This window comes from Anneissia japonica, unplaced genomic scaffold (assembly GCF_011630105.1).
Source record: "Anneissia japonica isolate Jap-2015-1 unplaced genomic scaffold, ASM1163010v1 scaffold288111_len316891_cov189, whole genome shotgun sequence".
Taxonomy (NCBI): Eukaryota; Metazoa; Echinodermata; class Crinoidea; order Comatulida; family Comatulidae; genus Anneissia; species Anneissia japonica.
The window spans coordinates 19,199-27,013 of record NW_022727056.1 but is presented as its reverse complement, the minus strand read 5'-3'; the positions used below and the strand labels follow the sequence as shown (position 1 = coordinate 27,013).

Sequence of the window (7,815 nt, the reverse complement as noted above, 5' to 3'; positions counted from 1 at the left end):
AGATGTGTATAAGAGACAGATATATATTCATAGGTAGATAAATATTAATATATTCATGATAAATAATAATAACAGCGCTGGAATAGAAACATGTAATAATCGTAAGCATACCTCGTCAACGAAAAGTTTCAAAAAAACTGTCTGGTGGGATTCTAACCTACAACCTCTCGCTATCAATACCAGTATCATACCCATTAGACCACAGAGACCTATTGGATATACTTGCAGATCTAACCTCCTGGTATAACTGACTGAAACGTTATCACATAGTGGAGCTGTAGTTGAGCTAGAAAAGTTTGAATTTCTTTAAAATAAATATTCAACAAACTTAATATGACAGCCTATGCTGATTTTTAACTAACAATGTTAAAAATTCTAAGCGTATTATAATCAACTCAATACTCAAATTATTTTTCTTCCCAGCGTCGTAGGTCATTCGTTGTTTTGTATTTTTGCAATAATTAAATATCATAGTTGTGTTTAAACGACAATAATTTCGTTCATGAAACAGATAGATGTTGTTTAAATTCTAATAAGCCAATACGCAGTTTGAACTGCTCACGCATGTATCAATGTCAATCGAGATAACAGCAAAACTTCTCTTTTCAACAAAAACATCTGAGAGTGCTATTACAGAGGATCTAGTGGTGGCATCTAAACGCCATAAGCCCAAGAAAGAATCCTCAATGTTAGGACTGAGTTACGGGTGGTTTGGATCTTTCTGCATGTAAAGTTGATACTGTAAAATAATTAGTAATGTAACAACCAAAACAGAACAAACACCGATACTATCAATAATATCACCACGTTCGCATACAATAGCATAAATATTGTAGAAACATGCTTTTGTTCTATGTCATAGTTTACGATGTGAGATATTACGATGACAAATAACTTGACGTTGTGGAGAACGGAAAACACGAACATACTTACCTAATCAAAATTACAATAATATACTCATCAACTATATAGACCTACGCATATTCTAAGCAATTCACACTAATCCGATGAACTATAATTGGTGTACTTACACATACATTTATGAATATTCAGATTGAAATAATCCATCGAGTTCAATGTGAATAAACTCTCTGTAGGCTTACGCGTCACGATCATGATGTACTGTCATCAACTTATGTAAATCTCCAAGTCCATAAACGTAAAAGTTATTGCATAATTACATTATTATAGCACCGTTAGGCATTGTTCTTTAAGTTACTAAGTAGGTCATGCAATTTACGCTCTGATTTGTGGTCCATATGCTAATGAAGACACTTATTTGCATGTACACAAAGGACTGGTTGTTGACGCCCCTTTATTTTAGCCAAAGATTACTTGTTAGCGCATACACCTTAAGGAATTAAATATTCGCGAGGGAAGTATAAAAATGAGAAAAGAATCCTGTACTGGTCAGTAAGCAACAAACTCTTACCCTAGAATCACCGTTTTAAGGAAGTTCAGTCAGTCAAAATACGCTCATCATTCAAGATGGTCTTCAAAGTCACATTGCTCGTCTTTATCAGCATGGCCATTATATTATCGGTAAGATAACCTTTGTCATTTTATCCACAACTATTTGTTTCAAATGTATAGGTCATACATTATTTTGTCACACTATTGGGCCTATAATAGATATATAACTCCGTGTTATATACGTGCATAATGAGCACTGACGATTTGAAATGTACATAACGGGACAGTAAATAAGATCCCAAGATATGTTGTTATATATATTAAAAAAAATCTAATCTTTTTCATATGAGTATAAAAATTGAATTACTTTTATTTACGTTGTTTTTTTTAATCTATTTAAGTAAAATGCATCTTCTATTATGAAAATACAATAATTATTATATAGATTAACATTATTATATTTAGAGCATGTTTATATTATTCATGAGTATTCTCCTAATAAGACATTTTATTTCTGTAATTATTTGAGAAGCTTAATACGTAAATCGAGGATGTGTCTCATGGTTTACGGTACCTTATTTTAGCTGCAGGTCGCTAAGACTACTAGTCAGTTAAGAGCCCAAGCCTCAGAGTTTTTATTTCTGTTTTAAGGACGTTGATGATCGATTTTAAAAGTTTGTTTTTAACAAGATTATCATTGATACAAAAGTAAGCCTATCATTAACATTTAAGACAAATTCTTTAAAATGCTGATAAAATAATAGCTACTAATATAGCTTTAACTGATGAAAATGGTATTGTGATTTCATTTCATAAGTGCTCTTTAAAATAAAACGAATTATGTCGATTATTGATTGAGAATTTTAAAATCGGAAATACTACACAGGAATGAAATCGTCCGAGATGATAAAGTCCTACTAGGCCTATATTTTTTGTTAGGAATTTAGCCCTGCAATATAAATAACGATGTGACTAAGGAATTTATTATTGATGGCATTATGTATCCACCACTTAAGGAGTGATCATAATGTCTTATTAATTGGGCCGTACACTATAATTGACAAAGAAACATCACTTGAAAAGTAGGGCCTAGTACTAATCGTTGTTTACATATTATTTTATATCAGTATATAGATCCCGGTTCTTAATAGGCGGTCCGCTGGCTAAATCTGGCCCGCGGAGCCGTTAGATCTGACCCGTGTGAAAAAATAATACTAGTACAAATGATAATTTTTTTTTAAAGTAAATCTTTTGATAATAATTTTCCATTATGTGTGAATACATAAACGATCAACAAACGCCAAAGATTAGTATTGTAAGTTCTAGCTATACCTGGCAAAATCTTGGAAGGCTTGTTAATTGCGTAGACTCAAAATCGAGGTGGTTTTAAGTTTTACTTTACTGAAAATAGCACTATTAATATAATCTTGCCCCCTGCTTTTTCAACTGGGTGATTTTTTTTCTCTCGGTCGGCTATTTTCCCCCGGCTATCTTCCCCCAGTACTTTTCAATGTATGATTTTTTCATAAGTTTGTATAAGTTCATTACACTGTCTAAGGCAGAACATATTTGTTTTTATTTTTGCTTTTTTTCACAATTTTTTTTTCAAAAAATGTAGATAAAATATTCTACTTTTAATTCTCAAGTATAGAATAGATTATATGTCCTTAATTAGACCTTTGAGACGCCTTTTAAGGGAAGTCTAAGGAAGGGGAAGAATAGCTCCCGTCGGGAAGAGGTCAATAATTCTATCGAGGAGGAACACTGCTTTGAAAAAGCAATTTTACCATCTGAAAGCGTCTAAATAGGCCTTTTCTTAAAATTTGCTCACTTCAGCCCCAACTATGGTGGCTCAGGTGGGTGTGAATTACCTATTGGCTCCCCAACCCCTTCAGAAAATTTCTGTGTCGACCCTGCGAATTGAATCACTCACCCATCTTGCACAGCATATTGTCAAGAATGTTTTATTTACGAATAACGATAATGACGTATTAGTTATCGTTTTCGTAAGGTTGCGAAATCTCCTTAAATACTGTAATAAACATATAATAAACATAGATTATGCAGGACACGTACAGTGCCAAAGTAAGTTGTACAAACGAACAAATTATCATTTGTACAAAATTAACATAAATAAATTGGGGAAAAAAGTAGAATACCAAGACCAAACTCACGACCTTACGTTTTTTAGCACACATTTTTAACTGACCGCGCCATTCATGCGACATGTTTATGTTTAGAATGTTTATTTGTACAAGAAAAAAAAAAACATTGTTTAGAATGATTATTTGTACCAAATTAAAATACTTGAAATTGAAAAAAAAATAGAATGCCAAGAGCCGTTTCGAACTCACGATCTTAAGTTCTGGAACACCCTTAACCGAAGTTTGGGAGTTCTAATCGCGCCTCGGTGTTAATTTTCCTTTTTAATGAGAACTGTTTGACAAAATGAAAAAAAAAAAATAAATACGAGATTCAAACTTGCTAAATACGCGATTCGACTTTAAGTTCTTTAGAACACATCCTTAACCAACTGCGCCATTCATGCGACGTACCGTACACTATTACGGTAGTGGTAAATGGTAGTAATGTACAGTCCTTGCTGAAACCCCTGTTTTGTTTTGTAGGTGTAGGGGGAACCCTGGGGACCAACTTAAAAAAAGGGCGATAAACGCTTGTTTGAAATCACCTCTAGTTTATGTGTACAAAATTTCATGCACTTCCATTTAAAGCGGGCGACGCTGGACGCTTTGAAAGTTTGAAACCCCTGTTTTGTTTGTTTTCTAGGTGTAGGGGGGACCCTGGGGACAATCTTAAAAAAAGAGCGATGAACGTCTGTTGGAAATCACCTCTAATTTATGTGTACAAAATGTCATGCAAGTCCGTCCAAAACTGGCGACACTGGACGCTCTTAAATTGTTTAAAGTTTTGTTTACAAAAGAAAAACAACAACAATAACAGTGAGGCTCTGGGTCAGCGCTTCGTGCGGACCAATAATAGAACAATATTATTTCTCCTTTATTTATTGACATTTCAAATTCATTAATAGTTATTATTATTATATTATTATATGCATTATGAAGTTGAAGATGCTTTGAATTTAAAAGAAATATTGTGCCGACGTTGATATAGGCCTATTTTCTTAATTTCAGAACAAAGGAGCTGACGCTCAGGACGATGCAAACCGTGAGTATAAGGCAACTTACATATATAACATATAACATTACATGACTTTCTGCTTTTACAGTAACGTACCGGTACTATCGCAAGAAGCAATAACCTGAAACGTTTATATGGATTGACATTCCCGACAATTTTTAAAAATCAACGCAGGAGAAAAGGCGAATGTTCAGTTCTGGCTTACAGTAACACTCGCTCACAAGAAGCTAGTGGATTTTTATTATTATTATTATTATTTTTACTTCTATTGCACTTATTCAAACAAAAAAAAAGGTGATCAAAGCGCTCAGGTTGGAAAAAGTAACTCAGTCCCAACCATAGGGAGGTTGCTATACGAAATGTTTGGATATGGTACTAGATGGATGGTACTAGATGGACGAAAATGACCTAAATCGATTATCGTTAACAAATTTGTCAAAAGTATTTAGTTTGTTTACACCCACCTCAACAAATGGACATAGCGCCGAAAAAATAAAAGGCTATTGACCCTTGCTTTGATTGACTGCAACAGATTCAATCCAAATAATTATAAGAAAAATATTTATAAAGATATGAAACATAGAGAAAAATATCGCTGATCGTCGCTGGTGATTCACATTCTCATTAGCTCAGTGCTAATCCAGTGTACTCATAACAAATCTCATTACCCTCCTTCCGTTATTCTGACCTAAATTTGCTCATTGTTCATACAATTAACATCAAATCCTTAGGCCCCAGATAATTTTTATTTTTAGCTACCCCTCTTCGGAATTCCCTCCCTAAAAATTTTGCCGAATCACCCTCCGTTGCTACTTTTAAGACAAAACTTAAAAAAACCCACCTTTTTAGCATCTAAACATACGCAGTGCCATCGATTTTTACTTCGGTTTAATGATATTGACGTTTTATAAATTATTATATTACTATTATTATTATTATTATTATTATTATTATTATTATTATTATTATTGTTGTTGTTGTTATTATTATTACAGAAATTATTATTATTATTATCATTATTATTTATCATGTTTCAAAATATAAATTGAAATAATTATGTTTCATGTAGAGGATTGTTAGTGATTTTCCATTATAGATTATATGTTTTCTACGTAAAAATATAAATGTTCACAGCTGCTTTTAATTTTTTTCCATACAGCTGATTGTGTTGATAGTAACCCAAACCTCTGCGAAAGATATAGACCATATTGTAATGCGCCTATATTTTCTACGGACGCCTATAAAATGTGCCCGAAAACTTGCTGTGCCACCGGCTGCTGCCCGTAAGTAAAATCTTACTTTTCTATCTCTCTCACCTCTCTCACACACACTCCTGAACCAGTGGCCGCTCTAGGGTATATTTTCTGGGGAGGGGTCTTATACACATCTAGATGTGTATAAGAGACAGCCGCTGGAGCCGTCATTGTCCTGAATATACTCAATACATCACCCCTCTCTGACACACGCATACATATAATTAAATTATTTTTTATTGATGGATTGATTGATTTTATTTCAAAATAAATCCATATGTAATATGTGTATTATTATTATTATTATTATTATTATTATTATTATTATTATTATTATTATTATTATTATTATTATTATTATTATTTATTAATTATTATTATTATTATTATTATTATTATTATTATTATTATTATTATTATTATTGTTATTATCATTAGGGATACATGATAACAGTTTATACTTGCTTTGTATGCCCTTTTCCAATTCCTTATAATTTAATAATTACATTTATTATAATTGTTATGTTTGAATTACTCATGTTTCATAATGTATATTGATGATGGAATTGGAAGTAAAGTCGCATTGAATTGATTTGAAATATTACGCATTACACTACCCGCCGCGCACGACTGATCTTTTTGAAATTGAAAATTATTTAATATTTAGCTTACTTGACCTTAATATAGAAATATCCATGTCCAGGATAATACTTTACCTCAATCCCGTGCTGTATATTTTGGACAAAACAATCAAACACATCGATGTCGTGGACAATCATCACATTTTCATTTACCCCCTACCCGTACTTCATCACGTATAATACAATATTCATACAGTACGTGAATCCAAATTCTGGAATCTGGAACTCCATTAAATTGCATAACTGCTAGGCCTTTATATCCACAATACGTTAGTATAAATACATAACCAATTATCCGTCTAGCCATCATCAGATAGATGACACTCGGACACGCCACAGCGCTTTGACCAGTGCTAGCGCAATACCAGCAGGGCCTAGGCCTATCTCTTGCAATTGTGTCAGGATACATCAGTGGTCTACCCTCTCCTCTCCCTCTCACCCTCTCCGTCTTGTAGTTCTATATTAACTGAGATAAATTCCTTTGCATATGTATCTTGTCTCTATGCACTACTAGTTATTTATGTTCAATAACCACGATATACAAGAAAATGGAAAATATACCAGAATACGAGAATCATTCGTTGGGTAATATGTTATATTAAGCAATGAAAAAAATGTATATTCAAAAGTACTTATGATTATATTTTTTCCATTACAGATAAGCTTTTTGAAGTGATCTGTGATGAGCTGTGAAAGTATTTTAACACAGTATAACTGAAGTACCAATTACATTCGTTAAATTTGTTTAGTCACCAAAAATTGAGTTTCTGTTCATCTGTATAGTAGGCCGGATGCCTTTTGTGTTTATCAACGTTTTAAATTAACTCAGAATTTTTAATACATTGTCAAAAGTATACATTATTGTCTGAAAATACAAAAGAGTACAAATGAATCGAGGAAAAATTTAGCGTTTAATAATTTAGGATTTGTTAGCTTAATAGCATAAAGGGTCTTTACACATTTAGTGCAGTTGTTGATACAAGGTTGTGTGCTTTTAATATAATTCGTTGTCTTCTAATTGGTGAAATGCGCAGAATAATGGGTCAAGCTTAAAATGGATATGAAACGGTTTCTAGAAATCCAAAATCTTATCATCATTGTTTAGAAAGTCATTGGAAAACCTCGGACACCCAATATTAAACGTATTGGACAATGCCTTACCCCCAAAAATTCCCCCCGAAAGTCACTGAAAATCTTTTTGTGACGTCACAAAAAGATAAATTTGTACTGCGAGGATAGGGAATGTGGAGGTTATTTGCCAATTGACACAATACAGTGATGGTAATAGCTAATCCGCTTTACATTTTTGTTCCTGGATATGTATTTCATCGTAAATGATTAAAATTTGG

The 7,815-nt window shown here is 32.8% G+C and overlaps 1 long non-coding RNA gene across 1 annotated transcript; it reads left to right on the top strand.

The window, feature by feature from the left end:
* Positions 1-1,372: 1,372 nt before the first annotated feature.
* On the top strand, positions 1,373-7,514 carry LOC117113385. The gene is made up of 4 exons (XR_004446202.1): positions 1,373-1,542; positions 4,566-4,599; positions 5,732-5,855; positions 7,125-7,514. It is a non-coding gene; the product is annotated as an uncharacterized LOC117113385 (long non-coding RNA).
* Positions 7,515-7,815: the final 301 nt, after the last annotated feature.